Genomic DNA, 13,619 nt, shown 5'->3' with positions numbered 1-13,619 from the left:
CGTTTGTATATAATGGCTGGAGTTGTAAATACATTAAAATTGGTGGGCACACTATTTGCTTAGGTGGCTTCACAACTGGGCTTTAGGACTGGAATTAATAGATAACAATTATACTGTCATGCAATCAAACTGTATAGCTGAACTTGGATCCATATTTAAGAGCCCCTAAAAATTTCCAACAAGGTGATAGATTGCTGAAAAAAGTGTAGGGTAGGGTCTAATATCCGTTTGTGTAGACAAACGTGAAATTGGTGTAGTTTGAAGATGAGCAAAGTCTCTATGTATGTATTTTTCTGTGAGACTAAAAAGGAATTCGTCTTCACGATCACCCCATCTTTCAAAATTAGCCTTACCTACCGTAAACAGAAAAGAGAAGCAGAAAAATATTACAATTTTGATTAAAATTTTTACTAATTGTCCTGCAAAATAAGAAAAATGTTGAAATTTCGACATTGAAATCACCGCAAGAAATACCAAAGAAATACAGGGAGCATTGCAAGTATGTATCAAAACCACACCAGTGAAGGCTTTTGCTATGCTATGGAAGGTACAATTACAATATTTCTCACTACTACAAAAAGAGAAAAAGACGACCAGAAAAAGACGACGGCATAACATAAAACCGTCTTTGTATTTAAACCAACGACGGTATAAAAAAAAAACCGTCGTGGATAAGTGCCTTACTGTCGAATATTTTTAAAAGACGACGCATACAAATAAAAAAGCGTCGTTTTTTTAAAAAGGATTTCTTCAGAGTTAAAATCTGACCAAAAAACAACGACAGCAGGTATGAATCCACCGACGTAGAAAATAAAGACGACAGTTCACCAAAAAACCTGCCGTGTTAACTCCTAACTAAACACGACCAACTATTCTTAATCCGCATCGTATAATATAATGGAATCCACGTATGTATACTACGACGGTGCCTTCTCTGTAAACCGCCGTCTTAATTTTTATTTCTTTTTAAGATTTAATTATTTTTTAATTTTGGTAGCCTATGAAAATTAAAATGAGATCCCAAGAGGTATGATAACTTACCTTTGAGATCTTTGGATCCTGATCATAATCGAACCACCAAAGTGAGAAAGACAATATTTTAAATACACAAAATCCAAAAAGAAACCAGAACTGAACTGACTACTGCAAACTTTGAGAAAGACAATGTTTTGAAAGTTAATGATGTGTGTGTTTTGGTGTCTTTGAGATACACCAAAACGCATACATCATTAACATCCAAATTATTGTCTTTGAGATGTGAGAGAGAGTGATGATGTATGTGTGTATGTGAGAGAGGAAGACGAGCCTCCAGAGAGACCAGAAGAACTTGGAACCCTAAATGAAAACTGAAACTGAAAGAAAGAGTCAAATTTATACAATAAATCTTTTAAACTTACGGCGGTGCTTATAGACATACCGCCGTGTAATTTAAAAAACCACGTCGGTTATTCTTTCATGGAATCCACGTCGTATAATTTTATGGAATCCACGTTGTATAATGTAATGTAATACACGTCGGTATATTACAAAAAAACGACGTGTTAAATAATATCCCATGACGCGAGAGATTAATTTATTGACTTATTATTTTGGAGTATACTACGATGGTACCTACAACACTACTGTCGTGTTTATTTACCACGTCCTAAGTTCAAATTACCGTCGTATTTTTTCAATTTATACGTCTGCCTTCTCTGTGAACCGCCGTCTTATTTTTATAGCTTTTTAAAATTAATTAATTTTTCTTTTATTTTGGTAATATCTTTCTTAACACAAAACAAAATTTAATTCTCAATCCTCAACAACATTTTCATCTTAAAAGGCAAATCTCTTCATGTTAAATACTGATCAATATTTACACAATATATGTACACAAATTTGGCAAATACATCGTGGTTTCTTTTCTGCCTTCACCCTCAGCTTGTTCAACTGTTTCTTCCTCTCATATGCAAGCTGGGCCTTCTCCTTCCTCTTGTTCTCAAGCTCCTGCACAGCCACAGATGAATATCTAATAATTTCAGAAAATCAAAATCAACAAAGTGTGAAAAGCTCACTCCTCGATTCCTGGTTACATTGTAGTCCCCTTTTCCACAGTGATCAACTTCAAAACTCCTGTGTAGCAAGGGTGGAACCAGCCTTAGAACTTGTTGTGGGTTGTGCCTTTGGGGTGGGGAGAGTGGGGGCTGGGAAGAAGCTGGGAAGAAGCTGGGAGTGGGCTTGAGGTTCAGAATGAATAGACTTTTCTCTGATTTGGGAGGAACCCACTACAGCCACCACCTGAGTCCGTCTATGCGAGTGTTTAGGGCTTTATCTTATCATAAGGAGCATCAGGAACACCCTCGTATGCCTTCAAACGGGCAAGTGCGGCTGCAAACCCATGCAGGTTCTAAGGCTGGTTCCACCCTTTCTACACAGGAGGATGTAGCAAACCCATGCTTGGTCTTGTGAGGAATCATTCTGCAAACCCATTTGCTTTCAGAAAGACAATTTCTTGTGAGGAATCATTCTGCAACCCTAATTGAAAACTGAGAGTTAAAAAACGCGTGAAAAAATCATATTTAAACAAATTATCGTAAATATCCACGTTGGTTCTAATATACATAGCGACGTCATATTTGAATAATCAACGTCAGTTTAGATAAACAAGCGTCGTCATAACTACATCGGAAATCCAAAAGTCATTTGGCGCGTATTAAAAAGAGAACGACTTCGTTGTCAGAACCACAAAGTAACCATGTCGGTTTATTAAAATACACAGTCGTTGAATTTCTAAGTACAACGTCAGTTTAGATAAAAAAGCGCCGTCATAACCACATCGGAATTCCAAAAGTCGTTCGGCAGTTGTGATAACCACGTCAGTTATGAATTATTTACCGTCGTTATAACTTTATAATATGGCTGTTTTTAATAAAAACGTCGTTGTATTGAACTGTGGGAAAATATATAAACTTTTCGTCACCTAACCTAATATTCTACGGTTTTCTCTCACCGATAAAGTATCGTAGTTTCCCTCTCATTTCCCAAAAGCTATCGTCTGAATCTCCGTCTTCATCTCCAAATCACCATCTTCGTCTTCGTCTTCGTCGGAAGGAAACTTTCTTTGCACGCCAAAGGTTTTTTCTCACTCTCTTCCCTTTTTTTACATTTCATTTGAATGCCGTCGTTGTCTGGAAACAAGATTCTGTCAAATTGAGGAAATCTTTCACTGGTTTTTATTAAATACATAAGTCGATACTTTCACGACGCCAAAAGACGACAGTTCTGTCTTGTTTTCGACGATAGAATGGACACACGACGGTGGTTAAAAACCGTCATGGTGTGAAAATTAATACGTTGGTAACAAGATAAAACCGTCGTCTTATGGGAGAAGAACAATCGTTTTGTGTTTTTCTTTGTAAATTTTAAACCACGTCGGTTATTATGAGTAACCGACGTAGTGTATACACATTTACGTCATGAAAGATATAAAACCGTCGTCTTATTTCCATACATGGTCTAAGAGACTGTTTAATAGGACGTCGCTGTTTTATTGTTACCGTCGTTGTTTTGTTATTATTACGTCGTTTCTGTTTAATAACCGACGTTATGAAAGATATAAAACCGTCGTCTTATTTCCATACATGGTCTAAGAGACTGTTTAATAGGACGTCGCTGTTTTATTGTTACCGTCGTTGTTTTGTTATTATTACGTCGTTTCTGTTTAATAACCGACGTTGTTTTCCTTGCAGATTAATTAAAAATGGTTTCGAAATCTCAAAACAAGGAAGCTCAAGCGTCAAAGGCCAAATCAGTTTCAAAGGCACAAGGGGATGAATCCAAATCAGTTTCAAAGGCTCAAGTGGAAGAAGAAAAATCAACTCAAAGCAAACCCTCGAAGAGGATGAGATTTTCCTCAACCTCCGAGAAAGACTCGAGCACAGCCACATTTGTTGAGGAGCCAAAATCCGGCCGCGGTATCAGCACAATGAGCCGTGTTGTGAAGAGGAAAATTGAGAAGGTTAAGCCTGTGGTTGAGTTCAACAAAAAGGGCAAACCACATGGCAAGGCTACTGTTGAGATGCAGTCTTACATTGGTGTTTTGGCACGCACCAGAGTTCCTCTTGTGGACAAGAAATGGACTCAAATACCCAAGGACGTGAGGGAGCAGATTTGGGAAGCTGTTCAAATGTCCTATGTTATTGGGGATATGTACAAGAACATGGTCTTGTCGTCTGCCGCCAAAAAAATGGAAGGATTTCAAGTATAACGTAACTAAGCATTATATCCTTCCATTCGCACATGACAAGGAGAAGTTAAAAGAAACCCCTGCGCTTTATAAGTTCATAGAGAAATCGCAATGGGATGCCTTCGTAGCTTCAAGGTTAACCCCAGATTTTGAGGCTAAGCATGCTGAGCAAAAAGAGAGGAGGGAGAAATTGGAGTACAACCACAGGTTGTCTAGAAAAGGGTATGTTGGTTTGGAGGACCAATTGGTAGAAACCATGCCCGATATTGAAGAAATCGATCGAGCTGTTCTATGGAAGAAGGCAAGAAAAGATAAAACAGGAAACATCCCTGATCCAAAGGTTGCAGAGAAGGCAAAAATAATCGTAAGTCTCTCTAACTCTGTTCTAAATTTGAAAAACAGAGTGTTTTGTTTTGGTATAGACGTCATTTTTCTTTAAATAAGCGCCGTTATCAAATAAACACCACGACGGGCTTAATTTACCGACGTTTAAAAATGAATAGGACGTCGGTTTTTGAATAAAGTAGACGTCTAGATAGAATTAATACGACGGATTAAATTCCTCTATGAACTGCATTTTTGTTTTAAGTTTACTCACGCACACACTCTCCCTCTCTCTGTCTATTTCACTGAAATTTGTGGTGCACAATTTCTGGAAAAGAATGCATTTTTCAATCGAGTTTTTCACTTCTTCATTAAAATTTACGACAGTTTTATCTTATCTGGACGTTAGAATATTTATACAATGACGGTAATTTTGTGCAGCCATATGAAATTAAGTTCTACGTCTGTTTGTTCAATAGTCCGTCGTCTTACTTTAAATACGACGGATTTATGGTTTTGATTTATGAAATTTGTGGTTTTGATTTATGTTTAAATATGTTTTATTTAGAATATACGACGGATTTTTATATACCGACGTTGTAAATTATAAACAACGACGGTATTTAAATATAGACGTTTTAAATTAATACTACGTCCGTAATTTAAGAAAACCGTCGTTGTTTATAATTTACAACGTCGGTATATTTATCTGTTTTACACCCTGCTCAGTTTCTAACAATCTCTCTTTCTCTCTTTTAGGATGATTTGCAAAAGCAAGTCTCCGAAGGCACTCTGACTGTCTCCGGGACCAATGATGTCTTGACTCTTGCTTTGGGAACCCCCGAGCATGGTGGGAGAGTCAAAGGAGTTGGTGCTGGCGTTACCCCAACTCAGTTCTTCAATTTGCCGAAACAGCAGAGAGTGAAATTTGGTGACAAATTGAAGGAAAGTGTGAGGGAGGCAGTCAGAGAAGAGACCTTGAGGATTGAGGCGAAGTCAAGGGAAACTATAATGGAAGCAGTCAGAGCAGAGAGGGAGGCTATGTTGGCATATTTCCGTCAACTAGTTCCTAATTTTGATCCCAGCCAGATGCTCAAAACCCCAATTCCTCCAATTACTTTACCCCCTCAAGATCAAAGCCCAAAAAATCCAATGTCTGATAAGGCAAGCTGCTCTGGGGCCACTGGTCTCAAACCCCTAGCTTTGGAATTAGAGGATCAGAAGCCTGAAGCTGATACTGCTGGAAAACAGACAGAGGACACGGTAAAATCTCTGCTATTTTCTATTTCTGCCTTTTAAATTTTAAATAGACGTCGCTCCTTTTAATATCCGACGTTAAAATTTAAAATAACGACGGTTTATACGTCTTTTTCTTACAAGACGCGCGGGTCGTTTTTAGTTAAATACCGCGACGCTTTTACTTGTTTTGCAAATTATTGGACATTAAAAATAACGACTGTGTTTTCTGCCGTCGTCTAACTCTTTTATAAACCGTCGTCTATTTCATGATTTCATTAACTACATTTTAATTAGACGACTTTTCTATAGTATAGCGACGTTATAAATTCCACACAATGACGGTTATTTATTTACCGACGTGTATAACCTTTCCTCCGTCAGTATTTACTAGAAACTATCGTTTATATTATATACCACGTCTGTTTTTTGGGTTTAGTTAGAGTCGTTTATTTTAGTTCACACACAAACTAACTTATATTTCTTTATTTATTTCTTGTAACAGGATCTCTCAAAGCTAGACATGCCATCTCCTCTGTTAGCCTTATGCCAACACGTCCAGACCAAGTTGTTGCCTACTAAGGAGGCTGTGACAGTTCACATGCCCAAGGAAGTGTTTGGCTTTGAGCATGATACCTTCCTCTTACCTGAAGATATTTTGCAGTTTGGTTCCATGGTTGAGATTGGAACCACAATGTTATCAGTATACATGAGGTAAATTAAAATCCCATTTTGTTTTACATTTCCCTTTCTTTTAAATTAAAATCTCATTTAATTGACTTTCATATATTTAGGTTCCTATTTGACTATTTAAAAATGGCAAATATGGTAAACCTTGTTGGCCTCGTGGACCCTGGGCTAGTGAGCTCTCAATCTAGATCAATATCAGACAGAATCAAAAACCTGTCAAACGGCCTCAACACAGAATATGGGAATCAATTTTTCTTGGTCCCTTATAATCCAGGGTTAGTACCATTTAAAGTATTTTTCTAAGCTTGTAATATTTTTCTTTGTAGTACTATTTAATCTATATGAATCATTATGTGCAGGGGTCATTGGGTGATGGTAATTGTGTGACCAGCAACGGAGACAGCCTATTACATGAATTCACTGCCAAAACGCATGGTTGACGATGACATGAAAAATATAGTGAATAAGTAAGTTGATTTCTTCTAATCTAAGATTTTTTTTCCTTTAAAGTATTTAAATATACGACGATTTTTAATAATACCGACGTTATAATGAACATATAACGACGGTACGTTATTACCGACGTGTTAAATAATTTATTACGTCCGTATTTTCTTAAAAACGTCGTTTCAATCATACTACCACGTCGTTTGGGTTTTATTTAAGAACGTTTTAATTTTTTCTGCTCAATTTTTTGTTATACGACGTTTTACTCTTACCGACGTGATAATGTTATACAACGATGGTAAGTTTTTACCACCGTTTGAAACAAAATGTCACGTCTTTTTTTTAAAAAACTCCGTCGTTTTGACTGATTTACCACGACGGTTACTATTTGTATTTAAATTTTTTTGTTTTGTCATTAACACCCTTTGTTTTCTTGTATAACAGGTCAATTAAAATGTTTAACATTCATATAAACAAAAGTTCACGTAAACAGCAGGCCATTTGGAAAAATCTACACGGCACTCCTGAACAACCAACAAGTGTAGAGTGTGGCTATTACATGATGCGATTCATGAGAGATATAATTCATGATCCAGACCTAAATTTCGAGAAGAAGGTAAAACGCAAAATTTTAGATATACTTTCGTTATTTTACTACGTCATATTTTTGTTTAAAACCGTCGTTTGTATCTTTATAACACGTCGGTTTTTTGGTTTATTTTGCAGTTTGAGAAGAAAAAAGATAAAGTTCAGTATAAACAAGAGGATATTGACGAAGTTAGGCATGAATGGGCAGAATTCGTGAACAACTTATTACTGAAGGATAATTGATGTACATAAATATTTATGAACAATGTTTAGGTTTATTTTAGTTTATTTAAAATGTACATAAATATTTTGTTGTAATCAAGCGAACCAACATCAAAAAAATTAAATTTTGTTTTAAAACTTGTTTAGTTACCAAACACCGACGTCTGATTCTAATTTACACGTCTCATACGTGTACACAATGGTCGTCTTAATGTAACTGGAAATATAACATCGACGGCAATTCTTAAAAACGACATGTAATAGTCATAAAAACGACGGTTTATAATTAATTCATCTTGTATAAATGAATTTTGTACTTATATACTACGTCGGTTAGTATAACCTTATCGACGTCTTAATAATATACAAAGGTGGATATTCTTAAACATACGCCTTTGTATATTTAAACAACGTCGGTTATATACACTAAAATGACGTGGTAATAAGATAATCCATGTCGGTTATCCAAAAAAAGGCGTCGTTTTCTATTAGTTTCGACGTCTAATAATGTTATGACGTCAGTTTGTGATGTTTAACGTCGTTGTAAAAGCATACAACGTCGGATAGGTCATTTTTCATTTAATTTTTAATGACTTTTATATTTTATTTAATTCCATATTAAATTCAAAACTAAATCCAAAAATTAAACTGAAAACTGCCAAGCATTGAAATATGGCCTGAAAATGTAATTTTAGCTTTCAAAGTTCAAATGATAACAAAATTCAAACAAATTTAGAGACAAAGCATGGTACTCCTTATACTTTACATAACATAACCCTAAAGTTTATGTGATCCATTGGTGCTCATAAATTCAAAATTATGAAATCCATATTTTAGCCAACTATTGTAGAAGGCATTGTTGTAAGGAGTCCATAGCAATTTTTGGTTCATTTTTCTCATACTTGTGTATTTTTTTTTAAATTATTGTAAAATTTAGGGTTTAGGGTTTTTTGAAACGACGCCGGTTTTCTCCCGCTGTTTTTGGTCAACTACATAAACGAAGACTAATTGAATTCGGTTTACGACGTCGGTTATTAAATAGCGACGTTCGTTATGTTTACAACTTCGGTCTTAGTACCACTTAAAAACGACCGTCGTCGTTGAGAAACGCGGTACTTTAAAATTTTTGACCGCGACCTAAAATTTTCAGAATTTTCCTTTAACCCTCAAATAGTTCATTCTCTCTCTTCAACATAAATTTGTCTGAAAGTTTTCGCTCTCTCTCAAGTAGTTGTTATGTTCTCCCAGCTCTCTCTCAATATCCATGTAAGTACAACTCTAGTCCCTTTAACCCTAATTCTCTCAGCTCTCTCTCAAGCTTTTGTTATATTCTCTCAGCTCTCTCTCAAAGCATTGGGTACGTAGATTCTCCAAGCTCTCTCTCAAGCAGTTGTTATATTCTCGCAGCTCTCTCTCAATATCCATGTAAGTACAACCCTAGTCCCTTTAACCCTAATCTCTTCTTAAATCCATAAATGTTTTCGTTGGTAGCTATGGGTTCTTAATTGGTAGCTATATTAGGGTTCTTTTATGTTTTGGTGTTTGCATTCTTGTAATAATTGCTCTCTGTTTGGGTTCTTTTATGTTTGTTTGGCCATAGGTTCTTGGAAAAGGAATGGGGATGGGAGATTTAAGCTGTTTTTTTTTTTTAACTACGACGACGGTTGACGGATCAAACCGTCGTCCAAATGTTTATTATACGTCGGTTGTTCATTTATTCCCGTCGTCTGAGTTTTAAGCTGCAACTGGTAGCCTAAAGACGACTATTTCTCCATTAAACGTCGTCTTTAGGCTACTAGAACCCCGTTCAAATTTCTGGGTTTGGGTATCTTAATGACGACGGTGACTATAGATGCCGTCGTCTGAATTTATATTAAATGACGATTATTTTGTTCAAACCGTCGTCTTGTCCATGTTTTATATTTAATTTTCATTTTGTTCTCTGCTATTTGAATGAGGTACTGTTTCATTACTGGTCTTTCCCCATTAATATATATATATATATATATATATATATATTTATATGAATTTTATAGAGTGTGAGATGGATAAGTCATGGATGCATGCGGATAGAAGATCGAAGGCATATGAGTTAGGGGTGGAAGGATTTTTGAATTTTGCGTCAGAAAATCTTGGAAATACAACTGAGATTCGTTGTCCATGTGTTAAATGTGGGAATATTCGATTGTTTGGGGTTGGAAATACCTTCCAGTGAGGCATGCCCTAGATGTTATGCACATTGAGAAGAATGTTTGCGATAGTATCATTGGTACATTACTAGAGATCCCTGGAAAAAATAACACTACTACAAAAATCGAAATAGACGACGGTAATCCACCGTCATGTATTCGGTTTTTCAACCGTCGTGAAATTGAGCGACATCTTTTGATGCATAAAACCACGACGGTAAATCCCCGTCGTCTATTATTTCTAAAGACGATGCTTTTACTCAAAACCGTCGTCTATTATAAAGTAAAGACGACCCTTTTATATGAAAATGGTCGTCTATTATGAAGTAAAGACGACCCTTTTTATATAAAAACCGTCGTCTATTATATGTAAAGACGACCCTTTTTATATGAAAATGGTCGTCTATTATGAAGTAAAGACGACCCTTTTCATATAAAAACCGTCGTCTATTATATGTAAAGACGACGGTTTTTTTTAGCGTGTTTTAAAAGACGACGCTTGTTAATGAAAGATAAGGTTTTCAAAGATGGGTGAAAATTTGAAAATTTGTCGAGCGCGAATTCACTTAAGCGGCCATTTTTTAGCGTGTTTTAAAAGACGACGCTTTAAAAAAAAAACTGTCATCTTAACATATAATAGACGACCCTTTTCATATAAAAGGGTCGTCTTTACTTCATAATAGACGACCCTTTTTATATAAAAAGGGTCGTCTTTACTTCATAATAGACGACCATTTTCATATAAAAAGAGTCGTCTTTATATATAATAGACGACTCTTTTTATATAAAAAGGGTCGTCTTTACTTCATAATAGACGACCATTTTCATATAAAAAGGGTCGTCTTTACTTCATAATAGACGACCCTTTTTTAAAAAAACCGTCATCTTTACTTCACAATAGACGACCCTTTTTTTTAAAAAGCGTCATCTTTACTTCATAATAGACGACCCTTTTTTTAAAAAAACCGTCATCTTTACTTCACAATAGACGACCCTTTTTTATTTATACTTTCATTAAATACAACATAAGATTTTGTGGTATCCACTAGTGTAAATATTTTAAATTGAAGATCAAATTGAGTCATTGTATTCATATAGGGTCAAGGAGTGTAGCTGTAAAAAATCATCAAAATCGGAGTTAAAATAACCGTTAAATCTTGATTTTTCGTTTATAACCGTCAAAATGTTTTGTCCCGTTACTTGATCTCTGATTTATTTATTTTTTTCCGATTTTTCGCGTATATGATCTCAATGTGTAAACAAACAAGTTTGATGGTTGGATCGTTGAAATTAGTTTCGTAGAATGCGTATGCCATCAAAACAATATATTCACTAACAATTAAGAGTTTATTTATACTTTTATTAAATATAACATAAGATTTTGTGGTATCCAGTAGTGTAAATATTTTAAATTGACTATCGAATTGGTTCATTGTATTCATATAGGGTCAAGGAGTGTAGCTGTAAAAAATCATCAAAATCAGAGTTGAAATAACCGTTAAATCTTGAATTTTCGTTTATAACCGTCGAAAAGTTTTGTCCTATTACTTAATCTCTGAATGTTTATTTTTTCCGATTTTTGGCGTATATGATCTCGAAGTGTAAACAAACAAATTTGACGGTTGGATCGTTGAAACTAGTTTCGTAGAATGCGTATGCCATCAAAACAATATATTCACTAACAATCAAGAGTTTATTTATACTTTTATTAAATATAACATAAGATTTTGTGGTATCCACTAGTGTAAATATTTTAAATTGACGATCGAATGCAGTCATTGTATTCATATAGGGTCAAGGAGTGTAGCTGTAAAAAATCATCAAAATCAGAGTTGAAATAACCGTTAAATCTTGATTTTTCGTTTATAACCGTCAAAATGTTTTGTCCCGTTACTTGATCTCTGATTTATTTTTTTTTCCGATTTTTGGCATATATGATCTCGATTTGTAGACAAACAGGTTTGATGGTTGGATCGTTGAAACTAGTTTCGTATAATGCGTATGCCATCAAAACAATATATTCACTAACAATTAAGAGTTTATTTATACTTTCATTAAATATAACATAAGATTTTGTGGTATCCACTAGTGAAAATATTTTAAATTGACGATCGAATGCAATCATTGTATTCATATAGGGTCAAGGAGTGTAGCTGTAAAAAATCATCAAAATCAGAGTTGAAATAACCGTTAAATCTTGATTTTTCGTTTATAACCGTCGAAATGTTTTGTCCCGTTACTTGATCTCTGATTTATTTATTTTTTTCCGATATTTGGCATATATGATCTCGAAGTGTAAACAAACAAATTTGACGGTTGGATCGTTGAAACTAGTTTCGTAGAATGCGTATGCCATCAAAACAATATATTCACTAACAATTAAGAGTTTATTTATACTTTCATTAAATATAACATAAGATTTTGTGGTATCCACTAGTGTAAATATTTTAAATTGACGATCAAATGCAATCATTGTATTCATATAGGGTCAAGGAGTGTAGCTGTAAAAAATCATCAAAATCAGAGTTGAAATAACCGTTAAATCTTGTTTTTAAAAAACCGTCATCTTTACTTCACAATAGACGACCCTTTTTAAAAACAAACCGTCATCTTTTCATATAATAGACGACCCTTTTTTTTAAAAACCGTCATCTTTACTTCATAATAGACGACCCTTTTTTTAAAAAAAACTGTCATCTTTACTTCATAATAGACGACCCTTTTTTAAAAAAACCGTCATCTTTACTTCATAATAGACGACCCTTTTTATAAAAAAACCGTCGTCTTTAAATATAATAGATGACCCTTTTTATATAAAACGGGTCGTCTATGACGAAGTAAAGACGACCATTTTTATAAAAAAAACCGTCGTCTTTACTTAATAATAGACGACCTTTTTTATAAAAAAACCGTCGTCTTTACTTCATAATAGACGACCCCTTTTATAAAAAAATCGTCGTCTTTAATAGACGACCCTTTTTATATAAAAAGGGTCGTCTATGTTGAAGTAAAGACGATCCTTTTTATAAAAAAACCGTCGTCTTTACTTAATAATAGACGACCCTTTTATAAAAAAACCATCGTCTTTACATATAATAGACGACCCTTTTTATATAAAAAGGGTCGTCTTTTCTTCATAATAGACGACCCTTTTCATATAAAAAGGGTTGTCTTTACTTAATAATAGACGACCCGTTTTATAAAAAAACCGTCGTCTTTACTTATAATAGACGACAGTTCTTTCAAAACAACCATGTCTTTACCAAAAAAAAAACACTTGATTTTTAAAAGACGACGCTTGTCATACCTGCTGTCGTTGTTTTTTGGCCAGATTTTAACTCTGAAGAAAAGCTTTTTAATAAGACGACTCTTTTTTATTTGTGTGCGTCGTTATAAAAAAAATTCTCAACAGTATCTCCATTTTTAAGTTGTTTAAGTCACTTATCCACGACGGTTTTTTATTACCGTCGTCTTTTTAAAAACAACGACGGTTTTTTGTTCTACCGTCGTCTTTTTCTGGTCGTCTTTTGCCCTTTTTGTAGTAGTGTAAAGATGGGATTGCTGCTCGGTTAGACTTATTGAACATGGGGGTAAAAATTGATTTGCAACCCGAGTATGGAGAAAGACGTACTCGCTTGCCTCCAGGGCCTTGGAATTTGTCAAGAGCAGAGAAGAGAGCGGTTTGCAATTCTTTTTAT

This window comes from Prunus avium, chromosome 8 (assembly GCF_965620075.1).
Source record: "Prunus avium chromosome 8, drPruAviu1.hap1.1, whole genome shotgun sequence".
Lineage (NCBI taxonomy): Eukaryota > Viridiplantae > Streptophyta > Magnoliopsida > Rosales > Rosaceae > Prunus > Prunus avium.
The sequence above is the reverse complement of the archived record's forward strand: the minus strand, read 5'-3'. Positions refer to the sequence as shown.